This window comes from Eurosta solidaginis, chromosome 4 (genome assembly GCF_040869045.1).
Source record: "Eurosta solidaginis isolate ZX-2024a chromosome 4, ASM4086904v1, whole genome shotgun sequence".
In the NCBI taxonomy this organism is placed as follows: Eukaryota; Metazoa; Arthropoda; class Insecta; order Diptera; family Tephritidae; genus Eurosta; species Eurosta solidaginis.
The window spans coordinates 254,398,255-254,418,643 of NC_090322.1; the positions used below are offsets into that span (position 1 = coordinate 254,398,255).

Below are 20,389 nucleotides of genomic sequence, written 5' to 3' on the forward strand. Positions count from 1 at the left end.
TACGACGCAGAATAGAAAACTAGTAAAATTTTGGACCATGGGCGTGGCACCGCCCACTTTTAAAAGAAGGTAATTTAGAAGTTTTGCAAGCTGTAATTTGGCAGTCGTTGAAGATATCATGATGAAATTTGGCAGGAACGTTACTCTTATTACTATATGTCTGCTTAATAAAAATTAGCAAAATCGGAGAACGACCACGCCCACTTTATAAAAAAAATTTTTTTTAATTCAAATTTTAAAAGAAAAGTTAATATCTTTACAGTATATAAGTAAATTATGTCAACATTCAACTCCAGTAGATAATGATATGTTGCAAAAAAATACAAAAATAAAAGAAAATTTCAAAATGGGCGTGGCTCCGCCCTTTTTCATTTAATTTGTCTAGGATACTTTTAATGCCATAAGTCGAACAAAAATTGACCAATCCTTGTGAAATTTGGTAGAGGCTTAGATTCTAGGACGATAACTGTTTTCTGTGAAAAAGGGCGAAATCGGTTGAAGCCACGCCCAGTTTTTATACACAGTCGACCGTCTGTCCTTCCGCTCGGCCGTTAACACGATAACTTGAGCAAAAATCGATATATCTTTAATAAACTCAGTTCACGTACTTATCTCAACTCACTTTGTATTGGTGTAAAAAATGGCCGAAATCCGACTATGACCACGCCCACTTTTTCGATATCGAAAATTACGAAAAATGAAAAAAATGTCATAATTATATACCAAATACAAAAAAGGGATGAAACATGGTAATTGTATTGGTCTATTGACGCAAAATATAACTTTAGAAAAAAACTTGGTAAAATGGGTGTGACACCTACCATAATAAGTAGAAGAAAATGAAAAAGTTTTGCAGGCGAAATCAAAAGCCCTTGGAATCTTGGAAGGAATACTGTTCGTGGTATTACATATATAAATAAATTAGCGGTACCCGACAGATGATGTTCTGGATTACCCTGGTCCACATTTTGGACGATATCTCGAAAACGCCTTCACATATACAACTAAGGGCCACTCCCTTTTAAAACCCTCATTAATACCTTTAATTTGATACCCATATCGTACAAACAAATTCTAGAGTCAGGCCTGGTCCACCTTTATGGCGATATCCCTAAATGGCGTCCATCTATAGAACTATGGCCCACTTCCTCTTAAAATACTCTTTAATACCTTCCATTTGATACACATGTCATACAAACACATTTCAGGATTACCCTAGGTTCTTTTTACAACATGGTGATTTTCCCTTACTTTGTCTCCACAGCTCTCAACTGAGTATGTAATGTTCGGTTACACCCGAACTTACTTGTTTTTCATGACTTTGTTTATGTTTACATGGGAGTTTGGGAACTGTTCGTCATTAAAAGTATATGGGTTTTATGGTCTTGATAGCTAGTAACGGGATTATAAATGAAAGTTCTGTAGTTCTGCGATTTAATGAACATTTAGTTGTTAGGTACTTTCATTAAGTTTAATCCGATATGATCCTCATAACAAGCCTGAGATAATCCAAAAATGAACTATGGATGGTACCGAAATGATTTCGAAATTTCATCCGAGACGTTCCTAAATTAGTCCCTAAATTATCCTGATTCAATACGTAAATAATCCGGAGATAGTTAAAAAAATGTCTGCCGACATTTCTTTGAAGTGATTTCAAAAAGAATTTCGCAGTGATCCTGATTTGATGTTAAAAACAGTACGAAAATCATCAGGAAATAATCCTCAGATAGTCCCGAAACAAGTCAAAAAGTATAACGAAATGATCAGGAGAGAGCCTCAATATGATGCCAAAATATTAGTGGAAACAATTGCAAAGTTGTTCCGAAACAATCTCAAGATAGTCCCCAAATGATACAGAGATAGTAACAAAATGGACCCCAAAAATATCTCAAAATTATCCCAAATTAGTCTTCAAATCGCACGTAAGTGTCGAAATCAACACACTATCCTGAATTAGCTGTTCATGATTAATAAATCTAGAGTCATCGGTGAATTTGGTGTTCGTGCTCGTATTTTTCTTGATCTCTGTGCTTCCAAGCGTAGACATCATCAAAAAGAGGTTGAAGGATAACTTTTGCTATTATGGTAACAAAAATTAGCTTGAGGTCCAAGAATTTAAACATTATGGCTTCTTCTCAACGGCGGCTATCTTAAGGTCTGTGGTAGATCCTTTTTTTCCCGTCATACCTGCCAACAAAACCTGACAAGGAATGTCGAAAAATCGTTCAAAAATAGTTTTAAGTTATCCTGGTGGAACCACCAACACTAAAAAGAGATATACGACAGATCTTAATACAGGTTTGAGAAGGCCAGAATAATTAAATTTCTGGGCTATAAAACGATTGTTTCCAATATAACTGCTATTAAATAATACTCATTCAATTTTTGTTGTTATATCGGCCTACTGATTTTAAGATCGCGGGTTCGAATCGAGCTCAAGGCCTAACAATAATTTTTTATCATTATTATTGTTATGATAAATTTTTTCTTAATTGATAAAATTTTTTTTTTTAATTAGAATAGAAGAAAGAAAAAATTTAGACAACTGCCAAAGCTCGTTGTATAGATCCATTTCGGGAACTGCTAAATTCCTTCATCGGCAACGTTTAGGCGCCGCTGCTATAACCATTCAGCCATCACAGCGGTTTTTTGTTTGTCTTCATTAATCCTACTTCTATTCTGGTTCGTGCCAATTGATATTCACAACACTGCGACATCTGTTGCAGAATGGCTGTGAAAATTGGACTTGTTTGTTGGCAATGCTGCCATAGTGTCATATTTTATTGACACTTTTCCCCCGTGCTCTGGGATGTATTAACAATTTTTGTTGTTATATCGGCCTACTGATTTTAAAATCGCGGGTTCGAATCGAGCTCAAGGCCTAACAATAATTTTTTATCATTATTATTGTTATGATAAATTTTTTCTTAATTGAAAAAATTTTTTTTTTAAATTAGAATAGAAGAAAGAAAAAATTTAGACAACTGCCAAAGCTCCGTTGTATAGATCCATTTCGGGAACTGCTAAATTCCTTCATCGGCAACGTTTAGGCGCCGCTGCTATAACCATTCAGCCATCACAGCGGTTTTTTGTTTGTCTTCATTAATCCTACTTCTATTCTGGTTCGTGCCAATTGATATTCACAACACTGCGACATCTGTTGCAGAATGGCTGTGAAAATTGGACTTGTTTGTTGGCAATGCTGCCATAGTGTCATATTTTATTGACACTTTTCCCCCGTGCTCTGGGATGTATTAACAATTTTTGTTGTTATATCGGCCTACTGATTTTAAGATCGCGGGTTCGAATCGAGCTCAAGGCCTAACAATAATTTTTTATCATTATTATTGTTATGATAAATTTTTTCTTAATTGAAACAAATTTTTTTTTTAAATTAGAATAGAAGAAAGAAAAAATTTAGACAACTGCCAAAGCTCGTTGTATAGATCCATTTCGGGAACTGCTAAATTCCTTCATCGGCAACGTTTAGGCGCCGCTGCTATAACCATTCAGCCATCACAGCGGTTTTTTGTTTGTCTTCATTAATCCTACTTCTATTGCCAACAAACAAGTCCAATTTTCACAGCCATTCTGCAACAGATGTCGCAGTGTTGTGAATATCAATTGGCACGAACCAGAATAGAAGTAGGATTAATGAAGACAAACAAAAAACCGCTGTGATGGCTGAATGGTTATAGCAGCGGCGCCTAAACGTTGCCGATGAAGGAATTTAGCAGTTCCCGAAATGGATCTATACAACGAGCTTTGGCAGTTGTCTAAATTTTTTCTTTCTTCTATTCTAATTTAAAAAAAAAATTTTTCAATTAAGAAAAAATTTATCATAACAATAATAATGATAAAAAATTATTGTTAGGCCTTGAGCTCGATTCGAACCCGCGATCTTAAAATCAGTAGGCCGATATAACAACAAAAATTGTTAATACATCCCAGAGCACGGGGGAAAAGTGTCAATAAAATATGACACTATGGCAGCATTGCCAACAAACAAGTCCAATTTTCACAGCCATTCTGCAACAGATGTCGCAGTGTTGTGAATATCAATTGGCACGAACCAGAATAGAAGTAGGATTAATGAAGACAAACAAAAAACCGCTGTGATGGCTGAATGGTTATAGCAGCGGCGCCTAAACGTTGCCGATGAAGGAATTTAGCAGTTCCCGAAATGGATCTATACAACGAGCTTTGGCAGTTGTCTAAATTTTTTCTTTCTTCTATTCTAATTTAAAAAAAAAAATTTTTCAATTAAGAAAAAATTTATCATAACAATAATAATGATAAAAAATTATTGTTAGGCCTTGAGCTCGATTCGAACCCGCGATCTTAAAATCAGTAGGCCGATATAACAACAAAAATTGTTAATACATCCCAGAGCACGGGGGAAAAGTGTCAATAAAATATGACACTATGGCAGCATTGCCAACAAACAAGTCCAATTTTCACAGCCATTCTGCAACAGATGTCGCAGTGTTGTGAATATCAATTGGCACGAACCAGAATAGAAGTAGGATTAATGAAGACAAACAAAAAACCGCTGTGATGGCTGAATGGTTATAGCAGCGGCGCCTAAACGTTGCCGATGAAGGAATTTAGCAGTTCCCGAAATGGATCTATACAACGAGCTTTGGCAGTTGTCTAAATTTTTTCTTTCTTCTATTCTAATTTAAAAAAAAATTTTTTTCAATTAAGAAAAAATTTATCATAACAATAATAATGATAAAAAATTATTGTTAGGCCTTGAGCTCGATTCGAACCCGCGATCTTAAAATCAGTAGGCCGATATAACAACAAAAATTGTTAATACATCCCAGAGCACGGGGGAAAAGTGTCAATAAAATATGACACTATGGCAGCATTGCCAACAAACAAGTCCAATTTTCACAGCCATTCTGCAACAGATGTCGCAGTGTTGTGAATATCAATTGGCACGAACCAGAATAGAAGTAGGATTAATGAAGACAAACAAAAAACCGCTGTGATGGCTGAATGGTTATAGCAGCGGCGCCTAAACGTTGCCGATGAAGGAATTTAGCAGTTCCCGAAATGGATCTATACAACGAGCTTTGGCAGTTGCCTAATTTTTTCTTTCTTCTATTCTAATTTAAAAAAAAAATTTTTTCAATTAAGAAAAAATTTATCATAACAATAATAATGATAAAAAATTATTGTTAGGCCTTGAGCTCGATTCGAACCCGCGATCTTAAAATCAGTAGGCCGATATAACAACAAAAATTGTTAATACATCCCAGAGCACGGGGGAAAAGTGTCAATAAAATATGACACTATGGCAGCATTGCCAACAAACAAGTCCAATTTTCACAGCCATTTTGCAACAGATGTCGCAGTGTTGTGAATATCAATTGGCACGAACCAGAATAGAAGTAGGATTAATGAAGACAAACAAAAAACCGCTGTGATGGCTGAATGGTTATAGCAGCGGCGCCTAAACGTTGCCGATGAAGGAATTTAGCAGTTCCCGAAATGGATCTATACAACGAGCTTTGGCAGTTGTCTAAATTTTTTCTTTCTTCTATTCTAATTTAAAAAAAAAAAAAAAAATTTTTCAATTAAGAAAAAATTTATCATAACAATAATAATGATAAAAAATTATTGTTAGGCCTTGAGCTCGATTCGAACCCGCGATCTTAAAATCAGTAGGCCGATATAACAACAAAAATTGTTAATACATCCCAGAGCACGGGGGAAAAGTGTCAATAAAATATGACACTATGGCAGCATTGCCAACAAACAAGTCCAATTTTCACAGCCATTCTGCAACAGATGTCGCAATGTTGTGAATATCAATTGGCACGAACCAGAATAGAAGTAGGATTAATGAAGCCAAACAAAAAACCGCTGTGATGGCTGAATGGTTATAGCAGCGGCGCCTAAACGTTGCCGATGAAGGAATTTAGCAGTTCCCGAAATGGATCTATACAACGAGCTTTGGCAGTTGTCTAAATTTTTTCTTTCTTCTATTCTAATTTAAAAAAAAATTTCTTTCAATTAAGAAAAAATTTATCATAACAATAATAGTGATAAAAAATTATTGTTAGGCCTTGAGCTCGATTCGAACCCGCAATACTCATTCAAATTTCTCATGTTATGCTAGGCCTGAGGCAATTTCTGCTTTCATATATTTCACAAGCCTGAAACGTTGCTAGAAATTTACCATAAGAAATAATATTCATTGCTTACTATTTTTATACTATAGGAACGCATCTACATATGTAACTTCCACTCGGTCTTAAGCCTTTATGAAAATAATAGTTATTATAATTGGACGTAGCGGCAGCGCACTGCCCTCAAGTGGCCCAATGATTGATTTAGGTGTTGTGCTCCGACTGGCATCAACTTTTCTTTTATCAATCATTTATTTTATGTTATTCCAAAAGGCTTACAGAAACTTCGATTTCTTCATTGCTATATTAGTCAGGTCTACATATCCTTTTGTTAGTCTGAAAAATAGAAGAAGAATATGTGCCCTTGCAAGGCATTTAGGTTTAAGGAATGGAAGGTGAATTGTCGCACGATCTACCTACAGGTTAAATAAAATTTGAATTGTGGTGCCCCTTTCATGGTTACTGTTTTTCTTCCATAACTTCTTTGTTTCTGAATGCAATTATTTTCCTGTCTTTTAAATGACCTCAAGCTTTTAAATTCCTATTTTGGCTACGCATCAAATATGTCAGCAATACATATTAAACTTTTCCCTTCGATGTTGAAGAATATTGCTTTTGTTCGTAATAAAGTATTCACTTTGTTTAACATCTTAATTTTAGGCTATGGGGAAAACAAAGGAAAGAAAACATTTAAGAAAAAAATATAAAACATATTTAAAATTAAAAATGTGAATGTTTTTATATGGAGATTTTTAGATGTCAAGCCCCTGTCTTTGTGACTTAATCACGTCAGAATTCTGGACGGGCTGGGATGAAATTTGACACACAGTTAAGTAATAGCCTGCAGGAGCACCATGCCTCTGGGAAGAGCAAGAGCGCGCGCTGGGACGTATTGCCTTTAGGAAATGTAACATTTCATTATTTTATTCGTTGAAACTTGAAGCCCTCGGAGGTGTCTTCGTAGCTTTTATCCATTTTATTGTGACAATTTTAAAACCTACTATTCCAGTAATGCTCCCATTGCTCGTGCTCTCCGTGAGTTCAACTCTATCAGTACTGTTGTAACTCTAGACTTTTCTGTTCCAAAAGCGAAACTGTTAAATATTTTAAATATTAATATTAAAAGTAACATGTATTATTTTTCAAATAATTATATCTTAATTTTCGATTGTATCATAGTCTGTAAGGATTGAAGTCCACTGACTTATTGAAATAAATAAATATATCGGAATTGTTTTTGCGATTATTTCGGGAACATCCCCAGTTATCTTCAAGATTGTTTTTGTGATAATTTTTCGATCAATTGGTACTGTTTTGGGGATCATTTCAAAACAGTTTTGAGATAGTGTTGCGAACCATTTAGAATCAGTTCTTTTTAAATTTGGGAATTTTTTTTTGAATATTTCGAAACTAGCTTCAGATAAATGTGCATTGTTTCAGATAAAAATGGCATTGTTTTCATGATAATTTCCCGACTCTTCGGATCCTTCCCGGGTCAGCTCCGAATAATTCCAGCGGATCAATGCGGGAAATTCTCTAGAGTGGATCAAGGGCATGTCGGAATGATCATTTCGGGATGGCTTTAGGGATAATTTTGGTACAGTTTTGGGACTGTGTTCGGAATCATTTCGAAGCTATATTCGGATCGTTTTGGCATTTTTTTAAATTAAGTAGAGGATTGTTTTCGGAATATTTCGGGACTAATTCCAGACGAATTAAGAATTGCTTTGATAATCATTTACCCATCCTTTCGGGACCAGCACCGCAAAATTTCCTGAAATTGTTCAGATCAATTCGGAATATTTTACTGACAAATTCAGTGTTATATCTTATATATAAATAGACAAGATGAAAAAATGTGGAACCGTTTTCTGCTAAACTATAATTCTAAGGTATACAAATTATATATGTATTGATATGAAATTTTGAGCTGCACTGTTATCCATAAATAAAAAAATTTGAGAAATCATTTTAATATAAAAAATTTAACATAAGTAACACCACTACACATGTACTTATTCATACTATCGACACGATGTGTGTGTACTTGCTTTTTGTGTACTATGCTGAATCGTGAGCATGGCCGTGGAGTTGCTTTGTACACAATAAAAATTAAACAAAAATACATAGCTGATCATGCATCAAGTCTATTTCTTTTCTTTCCTTTGCTTTCCTTTCTTTTCCATTCTGTTCTTTTATTTTCCTTTACTTTGTTTTCTTTTCTTTGCTTTCCTTTCCATTCCTTTCCTTTTCTTTTCTTTCCTTTCCTTCCTTTCTATTCTTTTCATTTCCATTCCTTTTATTTAATTTTCTTTCCTTTCCTTTCCATTCCATTCCTTTCTTGTCCTTTCCTTTCCTGTTCTTTATTTTCGTTTCCTTTCTTTTAATTTTCTTTTTATTTCCTTTCCTTTACTTTCATTTCTCTTCCATTCATAGTCCTTCCTTTCCTTTCCTTCCTTTCTTTTCCTTTCCTTTACTTTCATTTCTCTTCCATTCATAGTCCTTTCCTTTTCTTTCCTTTCCTGTCCTTTGCTTTCCTTTCCTTTCCTTTCCTTTACTTTCCTTTCCTTTTCATTTCTTTCCTTTCCTTTTCTTTCCTTTCCTGTCCTTTGCTTTGCGTTGCTTTCCTTTCCTTTCCTTTACTTTCCTTTTCTTTATTTTCCTTTCCTTTCTTTTAATTTTCTTTTCATTTCCTTTCCTTTACTTTCATTTCTCTTCCATTCATATTCCTTCCTTTCCCTTCCTTCCTTTCTTTTCCTTTCCTTTCTTTCCTTTCCTTTACTTTCATTTCCTTGGCTTTCCTTTCCATTCCTATACTTTTCTTTTCTTTCATTTCCCTTCCACGGATTTTCCTTCCTTTCCGTTCCTTCCCTTTCCTTTCCTTTTTTTCCTTTCCTTTCCCTACCTTTCTTTTTCCTAACTTTTGTTTACGAGAAGCAGGTTGATTAAATCATACCCTTTCTGCCAGAGCAATATAAAATTTCCCTATTTTGAGCTTACTTATTCATTATATTACCCATCGAATGTTCCTATTATCTTATATATAAATAGACAAGATGAAAAAATGTGCAACCGTTTTCTGCTAAACTATAATTTTAAGGTATACAAAATATATATTTATTGATAGGAAATTTTGAGCTGCACTGTTATCCTTTCCTTTCCATTGCTCTACTTTTCTTTTTCCTTTCTTTTCCTTTCCTTTCCTTTCCTTTCGTTTCCTTTCCATTTCTTTCCTTTCCTTTTCTTTCCTTTCCTGTCCTTTGCTTTCCTTTCCTTTACTTTCCTTTCCTTTCCTCTCCATTTCTTTCCTTTCCTTTTCTTTCCTTTCCTGTCTTTTGCTTTGCTTTCCTTTCCTTTACTTTCCTTTCCTTTCCCTTCCTTTCCTTTTCTTTATTTTCCTTTCCTTTCCTTTCTTTTAATTTTCTTTTTATTTCCTTTCTTTTACTTTCATTTCTCTTCCATTCATATTCCTTCCTTTCCTTTCCTTCCTTTCTTTTCCTTTCCTTTCCTTTACTTTCCTTTCCTTGCCTTTCCTTTCCATTCCTCTACTTTTCTTTTCTTTCATTTCTTTTATTTTCATTTCCCTTCCATTGATTTTCCTTCCTTTCCTTTCCTTTCCTTTCCTTTCCTTTCCTTTCCTTTCCTTTCTTTTCCTTTCCTTTCCTTTCCTTTCCTTTCCTTTCCTTTCCTTTCCTTTCCTTTCCTATCCTTTCCTTTCGTTTCCCTACCTTTCCTTTTCCTACCTTCTGTTTACGAGAAGCAGATGGATTAAATCATACCCTTCCTGCCAGAGCAATATAAAATTTCCCTATTTTGAGCTTACTTATTCATTATATTACCCATCGAATGTTCCTATTATTATATTAAAATGACAAATTACTTTTACTTTAGTATTGAAATTGCTAAATTTAGCAATATATTAATATTAATAAAAATTTTAACGTTTTTAAATAACTCTTCTTCTTACTAGGTAAATATCGTTAAGTACGAACAATAAAAATTTTATTAATTATTTTATTATTTTAACTGCTTATGTGGTTGAATTTCAACCACTGGGCGAACTCTAGTCATATTAATTTAGTCATCGTTTTCAGAATCATTTTGCGTTTATCTTCGCATGATTTCGGTACAACGATTATGTGATTGTTTTCAGAGTAATTTTGGGAATGTTTTAGGGAGAACTTCCATGACTATCACCGGAACATTTAGCAAAAGATATATTTGCAAGCCGGATTGCCACTTAGGGTTACCATCTATCCTAATTATACTTTATTCCCTTGTCCAACGAAAACGACTTGATCCATCTTGTATATATATTTTGCGTTATAATTTAAGCTCTCTTATTTATTGCTATCTAGGTTTTTTTTTACATGGTTGCCACCTATTTAAAGTAAAAAAGTAAAATTTGCAAATATGGGTATCAAATAAAAGGTATTTCACATAGTTTTACAATAAAAATATTTTTGATTACAGTTGGCACCTAACCAATGTATATAGTCCTTTGATGAAATCACATCACTAACCCTGATTATACCAAAAATGCCTCCGAGTTGCGGATGTTTTAAGAAAAAAATTAAAGTTGACGTGTAGCACATAAGCAAAGGTTTAAGCCTTCCTGCCAACGTCAATATTAATTTTCGGGGCTTAAGACAACAGGGCATTTTTAAGGTGTTTTCTATTTCCTATGTTTCGAAATTGGATCGAAAAAAAAATTATCTTTTCGGCTTTCAACTATGAAACTCTATCTTAGGCTTATTTTTCCTCTGTTAAAAGTGCTGTAGTTTAATTAGATAAATTTGCGTTTTTTTTTTTGTTTTTTTTTTTTCTTATTTCTTTCTTTGAGCAACATTGCTTACTTTTAAACGTTTTTCTCACCCAAGTGGTTCTGACATTAGAACTGAATTATGATTAATCGAGAATCAATATATCTTTAGCTTCGCTTTGGTCATAAAAAACATCAAACGAGTCGAGCGAAGCAGTGTAATCTCAACATATATAGTAAGCAAAAAAGAATATTGGCTGATTTTTTTGGTGATTTTAGTGCTCATACTTACAAGGAAAAAAAACTTATTGCTTGTTTTTTGTCATCACTTTCATCCGCCTATCTCTAAAAATAACAAAAAATACACGCTTGAGCACTTGACTGCATAAGGGATATGTTTCATAGTCATTAAGTACTTACTGAGAAATGCGTATAGCTAGAACAAAAACACAAAAAAACATATGCTGCATTTTAATTTGAGTAGTTTTTTCATAACGTTTTTTCGTTGACTTGTCAGCATGAAAAGCGTCCACTTTCGGTAAAGTTGATAGTTATTCCTAGCACCCGCTGTATTATGAATGTATTAGGGTTAGAGACTATTAAGGGGTATGGAGTGAGATTGGCTGTGGGAGTGGCGATGGAAGTTAATGTGGGAGAGAGAGTTGGAGTGGTAGTGAGAGCAAACGTGAGAGAGGGAGTGAGAGTGATAGAGGTAGTGGGATAGAGAATGCGAGGGAGGAGAAGAATGATAAGCTTATGAAGATAACTAGAATAAGGGAAGGTCGGGAATAAGAACGATAAATGAAGGAAATTTAGAAAGACAGCTAGCGTGAAAGCAAGAAGGGAAGGACTTCTTTTTAAGTGAAGACAAACCAATTTTCGGCAAGGACAACGTCAGCAAGGTACACTAGTAAAAAATAAACCTGGGGTGTACGTGGGGCTTGTCGCCCTCTCTTTCTGATTGGGTTTTTACAGCGATTGTAAGCCCTATCCTATACTATGGAGCTCTTGTTTGGTGGAAAGCCACACAAAAAGCAACCTACCTCAAAAAATTAGAGGGCTATGCAGACTATCAATGCTTAGCATTACGGGAGCCCTGAAAACAACCCCGACAGCTGCACTGTATGCCATTCTGCACATTCCACCTGTAGACCTGGTAGCAAAGAACATAGCGTTAACAACTGCAACCAGGCTCGGTGCCTCGGGGCAGCTTGAGCGCCGACCATACGGCCATAGTAGTATAGCGTCATCAATCACAAGATAAACAGACTACCTTATTCCCTATCTGCGCTTCGAGGGCGATCTTAAGGCCATAATAGAGGTGGACGGTTGGCGCAAGGGTGCTCAAATGACGGACGAGGCGATACATGTGTACACAGATGGTTCCAAAGTAGTGGAAAGAGTAGGGTCTGGGGTATACTGTGCTGATCCGGAAATAAACAGATCCTACAGGCTGCCGGATTACTGTAGCGTTTTCCAAGCGGAAACCCTGGAAGAAAATAGCCCAAGCTGCAATCGTGTTAACTTTTATATTGACAGTCAAGCAGCAATTAAGGCAATAATCTCGCATAGCACAGCATCTAAATGCGTGTTAGAGTGTAAGCAGTCCCTGGAGAGAATCGGGACAGGGAGAAGCATACATCTATATTGGGTCCCAGTGCATATGGGAATAGATGGCAATGAAAAAGCGGATGAATTAGCTAAAACGGGCGCATCCCTTGAAGCTTGCTCCGTAGACGTCCCAATTAGACTGGGCGAAATTAAGCGAAGCCGAGAGGTGCACATGATCGACCAAGCAGGAAAGGCGTGGGTTCAAGCGCGGGGCTGTAAAGTGTCGAAGATTATGTGTAGGTCTTACAACCTTAGACTAACAAAGTTGCTTATATCATTAAAAAGAAAGGACTGTAGACTCATGACGGGTATTCTGACTGGACACTGCCCTGTGGCGTCACATGCCTTTAAATTAGGCTTGGTCAGTGATAGCAGATGTAGGAAGTGCGGTCTGGAGGAGGAAAAGATCGATCACGTTCTGTGCTCGTGCTCTGCGCTTGCCAAGCTAAGACTCCAGCTATTAGGAGTTATACAGCTGTCAGATCTAGAAACAGCAAGTGGCTTAAGTCCTAGGAAGCTTCTAGTATTTGCCAAGAAGACGGGGTTATTTTATAACAAGGTCCTGGTTTTTGATAGGGTTTTTCAGTTTGGTCGTTAAAACAAACTTCTGGTAACACTACGGACTTATTCAGTCTATGTGTGGTCCATATGGACCGGCCGGTTCAACCTAACCTAACCTCTCGAATTTTCGAAATGTTTCGAAAACATTTTTGAAGTTGACTTGCATAGTTTTAGTTACGTTATGCATGTGTTATTATCATTATTATTTTTCAGAATTTTATGTCGCGGAAAAGTGCTTAGATAGGCATACAATTCAAAATTTCATACAACCACCCTTATATTCATTTAGTATGGCACTGAAAGAGATAGAGCAATAAAATATACTGAGATAAAAAACACTTATCACTCTTATGTACCTAATGATTCTCCTACGATAACCTCAAATGTTAGGAGAGACACAAGTGACGTTGCTGTTGGTAAATGCGCAACAAGTAAAAGGCCTCCAATGCAAGCATGAGAGATTGAGACAAAGGGATTTAAAACATCCTAACTTCAAGTGGGTCGATTATTTTTCAATTCATATACATTGTAATAAGAGACAATGATAAATGATTGAAATCGATTTCGTATTTGAGAATTGATTTAGATGCACCAAAATTTATTATTTGGTAATAATTCTACGTTTGGTTTCTTATTAAAACGACATATATTGAAACTAACTGGGATAATAATTCTCTTCCTACACAAAGACTACAAAGAACACAAACCACAGATTATTCATTGATGTTGTACTTAATGGAAATATATTCCTTAGACTTCTCTGAATATTCAAAAAAATTCATAGACAATCCTATATCGCAACCAAGTACCACTGGAACTGGTATCATTGGGCCGAGCTTAAAGTAATCGATAACAATGGTATGCAACAAAAGTGTGTAATAGAGAATGTCTACGAAAATATAAATCGACACTATGGCGGCCTTGAAGTCTTACATAACCTCCTTTGGGGTAGTAGGTGATGCATTAAAATCCCGCATGATTTCGGAGCCAAAAACAAGATTTTGTTACAAAGGGTATGGGAGCCTTGATGGTAATGAACATGTAGACCACCATGCCAAACAACGTGCTAAAGCAGCTTTCTCACCAAAGCACGTGTAAGGGAAACGACGATTAACTGGGAAATAAAACAGTTTTAGATAACACTGTATTGAATGCATAGGACAAATGCCGACCGAATCTTATAAACCCCCATCAAACAAAGAATCAACAAAACTCATTAATTTAAGCAGAGAGGACAGAGCTATTCTAAAACATTGGTAATGTCAATTAATAGAACTTTTCAGTTTACAGCAAGCTTTTAGTAATACTTAGCATAAATTCAGTATATAAGAGGCCCGTCGGACCGGCCTGTTCAACCTAACTTAACTATCTCGAAAAAGGCTAAACCGATTTTAATGAAATTTGATACACTGATAGCGTTTAATTTTGTAAGACCTTGTATATATGTAGGTGCTACCACTGATGATGTTTATACAAGGTTGCCAGCTAATTAAATTTTAACAAAACTGTATGATATATGCCAATATTGGTACTAAACAAAATGCATTTTACGACGTATTTCTATAAAAATATTTTTAAGTCGGTTTGTCACGCAGAGTTTCCACCATTGTGAACAAAACAATGTGATATCTTAACCGTGAACTGCCTGCCTGATGCTCAAGAAAAATACTTTTTAGCGTTTTAGCAGGATGTTCAATATGGCGGCGCATACGGTCTGCTATCTTTAGGGGGTTTTAGAAAGAGATGCAGGATGAGATCACGATAGTAACTGTGCTGAAGATATCACACTTGTCTTATCCACAAAGGTCCCCACCTTACCTTATTACATATACATATATGTATATGTATTTGTTTGCATGTCCACTATCATATATCTATTTATATAATACTCCTATATTGCTAGTACAATATGCTCGCAATGAGTTTTGAACTGGAAGTCAAAAAAAGGCAGCCTACAAATTTTTTTGTGATTGTATAAAGACACACTGAGCTGCACTGCGCTACGCGGCAAAATACTCTTTGCATGTATTCTTATGGAGCAATTCACACTTAGCGGCAGCAATTCCACTAATGGCAACAAGAAAGGACTATAAAACATTTTTATGGGTTTCTCATACTCAATATCTGCATGTTTGTATATGCACAGAGGGAAATGAAAATCAGCCGTCGCTGACATAATCAAAGAAAAATCTGCATATCAACCCAAACAATACCTTCTACTCATTGATGAATATTAAATGAAGTTGACGCATAAATCAATGATAGTTTGTAAATGACGATATGCCAACCAGAATAAATTTTATTATGTCAATAAGTAAAACATACATATGTACATTCACATACATAAAACAAAAAATATATAACTTACTCGAATAGACACAAAATTCCAAACATTATGCATTCAAATATATATCTATACGTCTCAAAAGATCAGGTCTCTTAAGCTACCCCAACCTTTCCAGCCAAATCAAAAAACGAGACCGTACTAAATTGCACAATATTTAATGCTAATTTATACGCGTTAAATAAATTTATTTCACTTGTTTTTTTTTTAAAATATCGAGGGTTGGGCTAGCTTAAGTTTAAGCTAGCATTAAATATACTCCAATTAAATACGTTTTCATTTTTTAAAAAACAAGTGTAATAAATTTATGTAACCCGTATTCAATTAGCATTAAATATTGTGCAATTTAGTACAGTCTCATTTTTTGCTTGGGCTGGAAAGGTTGGGCTAGCTTAAGGGACCTCAAAAGATCAACCGATTGGCAAATTATAATACGTCTGAAGACAGGCCACCACAGATCGCAAACTTAAGCATATTACTCTTTTTATATTCACGAATAAAATATGGAGTAATATAAACAGTGAGTCGCACACAAAATGATAAGCATATGGAGTCAAATAAAAAAGAAAAGGTATGAAAAAGCTAACAGTCAAGATGGTGCTTGACTGTATACATATATATTTACCGAAAGACATGTGTATATATTTTATTGTATAAAAATATATAAACCACGGACGAACGAAAGATGAGAAAGAAAGCATTTTTTTATACCTTTATATTGAGTCGCTTTCATGTTTGTCCCCTCATTTCCATACGAATTTTTGACCCACGGAAGTCTTTTTCGGTAACTTTCCGTTGATCTAGACACTTGATACTTAGAACATAGTTCAGATATGAGAGACATTACAATGCAAGTGAAAAAAATCCGCTAGGTGGCGCACGGATCGAGATATACAGAAAATTAATTTTAAAATGAAAATTTTACGATCGACTTTTACTAACTTCTCGGTGATCCAGAGACTTGAAACTTGGCACATAGTTTGCGAGTCGATGGCACTACAATTCGTGGAAAACAAAATGCCACCAGGTGGCAGACGAATCGAGATAAACGAAAATCCCCGAAAATTCCTGAAAAAACGCAGTCGATTTTGAGTAATGCAATCGATTTTTGGCGGCCACCGTGGTGTGATGGTAGCGTGCTCCGCCTACCACACCGTATGCCCTGGTTCACACCCCGGGCAAAGCAACATCAAAATTTTAGAAATAAGGTTTTTCAATTAGAAGAAAATTTTTCTAAGCGGGGTCGCCTCTCTGCAGTGTTTGGCAAGCGCTCCGGGTGTAAAAGCTCTCAGTGAAAACTCATCTGCCTTGCAGATGCCGTTCGGAGTCGGCATAAAACATGTAGGTCCCGTCCGGCCGATTTGTAGGGAAAATGAAGAGGAGCACGACGCAAATTGGAAGAGGTTATCGCGCCTTACATTTATTTATTTATTTTTTAATCGATTTTTGAGTAACTTCCCGGTGAGCTGGCGATATGAAACTTAAGCCGTTAGTCAGAACTCGGTGACAATGCAATATTTTGCGAAAAAAATTCCGCTAGGTGACGCATGGATCGAGATATCAGGAAAATTAATTGTAATTTGGAAATTTTTCAATCCATTTTTAACGAACTTCCCGGTTACCTAGAGACTTGTAACTTAGCACATAGTTCTTGACCCGGTGACAATACAATTTATATAAAACAAAGTTCCGCTAGGTGGCATGCTAATTGAGATACTACAAATCCCTGAAAAACGGGGGGAATCTTACGATCGATTTTTGAGTAACTTGCCGGTGAGCTAGAGATTTGAAACTTGGGCCGTGCGTCAGAACCCGGTGACAATGCAACATTTGATAAAAAAAATGCCGCTAGGTGGCGCACGGATCTCGATATTAGGAAAATTAATTTTAATTTGGGAGTCTTTCAATCCATTTTTAACAAAGTCCCGGTTAATTAGAGATTTGTAACTTAGCACATTGTTCGAGACCCGCTGACAATACAATTTGGAGAAAACAAAATTCCGCTAGGTGGCGCGCTAAGTGAGATAACTACAAATCCTTGAAAAACGAGGGGAATCTTGCAATCGATTTTCGAATAACTTCCCGATGAGCTAGAGACATGAGACTTGGGCCGTAAGTCAGAACCCGGTGACAAGCAATATTTTATCAAAAAAATTCCGCTAGGTGGCGCATGGATCGATATATTGAGAAAATAAAAAAAAATAAAAAATAAATGTAAGGCGCGATAACCTCCGAAGAGATCTAAGGCCGAGCTTCTCTTCCAATTTGCGTCGTGCTCCTCTTGATTTTTCCCTACAAATTGGCCGGACGGGACCTACATGTTTTGTGCCGACTCCGAACGGCATCTGCAAGGCAGATGAGTTTTCACTGAGAGCTTTTCATGGCAGAAATACAATCGGAGCGCTTGCCAGACACTGCCGAGGGGCGACCCCGCTTAGAAAAATTTTCTTCTAATTGAAAAATCTTATTTCTAAAATTTTGATGTTGCTTTGCCCGGGAGTTGAACCCAGGGCATACGGTGTTATAGGCGGAGCACGCTACCATCACACCACGGTGGCCGCCGATATATTGAGAAAACTAGTTTTAAATTGGGAATCTTGCAATCGACTTTTAACTAACTTTCTGGATATCTAGACTTGAAACTAGGTGACAGCGCAATACTTGATTAAAAAATTTGAGCTACGTAACGCACAAGTCGAACTATTTAGAAGATTAAGCCGTACATTCATGGTTAGCCTCCTGAGCGTTGCAGGCGTTGTAGAATTCCACCTCGTTGAAGGCCCAACTCAATACACGTCCTTGCATACTTTTCGGCGTACGCGACTTTCACCACGATTCTTTTATACTTTCAGGCGTATGCGAATTTCACCACGATTTTCAGCTGTGCAAATTAAGTAGCTGACAAACGAGGTAGAATTCTCTTGTTATGATGCGAGGTGGAATTCTGTTGTTTTCGCCAGTGTTGTCAGCGAAAATTCTACTAATTCTATTAAATCTTTCTATTTTGAACAAATAAATAAAGATACGATTTTTCACTTAGGAATTACTTAAGTTACTAAGCAAAGTTGCAATTGCCTTTTTGTAGGCAGTACTAAAAAATTGAAAATAAAAAGATGATAAAAATAATGGACCAAAAAATAGAAGGCAATTTTTCCTTTAATACAGATATAGTCTTGTTGAATTTTGACTAAAAAACTTTAACAATAGCTCTTGTAAAAGAATTTTGGGATTTATAATTATAAAGGTAGAGTGCGTGTTTGAATTTTAAATAATCAATTAGTTAATCCCAAGTACATGATTTGCCTTAAATTGAAGGATTGCGCTCCACCTTTATAGTTTCAAATGCCAAGATTCTTTTACAAGAGCTATTGTTAAAGTTTTTTAGTCAAAATTCAACAAGACTATATCTGTATTAAAGGAAAAAGTGCCTTCTATTTTTTGGTCCATTTATATAAAGGTAGTCCTTAACTTTTTTTATCATCTTTTTATTTCAAATATTTCTCAGCGCGGAAACAAGGTCTATTATTTTGATGATTCGTTGATATAGAAGCAGGAAAGAAAGATAGCCTTTTCCTCATGATGTTTCAGATGCCAATGAGGAGACAGTCGATGAACGCTTTGTAAGCAATATAATGAAATGAATGATAGGACTGATTGTGTGTCTGTGTCTTTGTTTTAAAATTTGTGTGTGTCTGTGTTTTAAAATTTTTATACTCAGCTGAGCAGAGCTCACAGAGTATATTAATTTTGTTCGCATAACGTTACCCCGTAACGGCATAAACTAATCGAGATAGAAATACACTTCTATATATCAAAATGATCTGGACGAAAAAAGAAATTCATTTAACCATGTATGTCCGTCCGTCTGTCAGTAAACACGATAACTTGAGTAAATTTTGAGGTATCTTAATGAAATTTCGTACGTAAGTTCCTGGGCACTCATATCAGATCGATATTTAAAATGAACGAAATCGGACTATAACCACGCCCACTTTTTTGATATCGAATATTTCGAAAATCGAAAAAGTGCGATAATTCATTACCTTAGACGGATAAAGCGATGAAACTTGGTAGGTGGGTTGATCTCATGACGCAGAATAGAAAATTAGTAAACTTTTGGGCAATGGGCGTGGCACCGCCCACTTTTAAAAGAATGTATTATTATTATATATTGGAAAAGGAGTGACGATTCACCGCTTTACAAAGGATAGGAGCACTAGTGTTGCCACTTTCGGCTCGATAAAAGAATGTAATTTAAAAGTTTTGCAGACTGTAATTTGGCAGCTGAGTATGTAATGTTCGGTTACACCCGAATTTAGCCTTCCTTACTTGTTTTCTTATGACAACAATGAGTTGGATTGCACAATTGTTATGGTAAGTATGAAGTACTTGCACGCTTACTTAAGTATGTACAAAATTGAGCTAATCTTGCAAGTGCATTAACATACTTGTAGCATCCCTTTAGGTAGCCAGCATTGGAAGGAAGAAAAGTGTTTCTCTATTAGTACGGATTTTAGAAAAACAAAGGAAATATGTAATATCGGATTATTAAATATGCGTAAAACTGTAAGATATTGTGGAAAACGAGGAAACATAAACCATTGATGAGAGGAATCATATGAATGCCATAGGATTTGGCAAGTTTAGACATTTGATAATACACTAAAAGAAAAAGACTGGTAAAATCAACCGAAATACGGGTCAATTCAACCGAAATTTCTGTCAATTTTTATCCATCGCAACAAGATGTTGAATCAACTGCGCCAAAATCGTTGATTCGTAATTGACCGTTTTAGCAGTCAAATGAACAAAAAAAGTTGTTGCGACAGCTTTGTACGAAAGTACCTATGTTGCGGCATTTGCAAGACAGATGAGTTTTCACTGAGATCTTTTCATGGCAGAAATACACTCGGAGTGCTTGCCGAACAGGGCCAGGGGCGACCGCACTTAGGAAAATTTTCTTCTAAT

General features: G+C 35.8%; 1 protein-coding gene across 20 annotated transcripts in view; it reads right to left on the reverse strand.

Annotated features, from left to right (window-relative positions):
- The window catches only part of zuc (Mitochondrial cardiolipin hydrolase zuc), a 201,918-nt gene that overhangs the window by 23,307 nt on the left and 158,222 nt on the right, over window positions 1-20,389 (reverse strand). The window contains exons 5-6 of one of the 20 annotated variants that reach the window (XR_010953212.1): window positions 6,564-6,804; window positions 6,066-6,506 (exon numbers count right to left, since the gene is read on the reverse strand). The exons of 18 other annotated variants lie outside the window; for them this stretch is intronic. The gene's annotated coding sequence lies outside the window, so the exon portion shown is untranslated. Of the gene's footprint in view, window positions 1-6,064; window positions 6,805-20,389 lie in introns of those variants that run through there. One more of the 20 variants, XM_067785741.1, reaches the window with a different exon arrangement.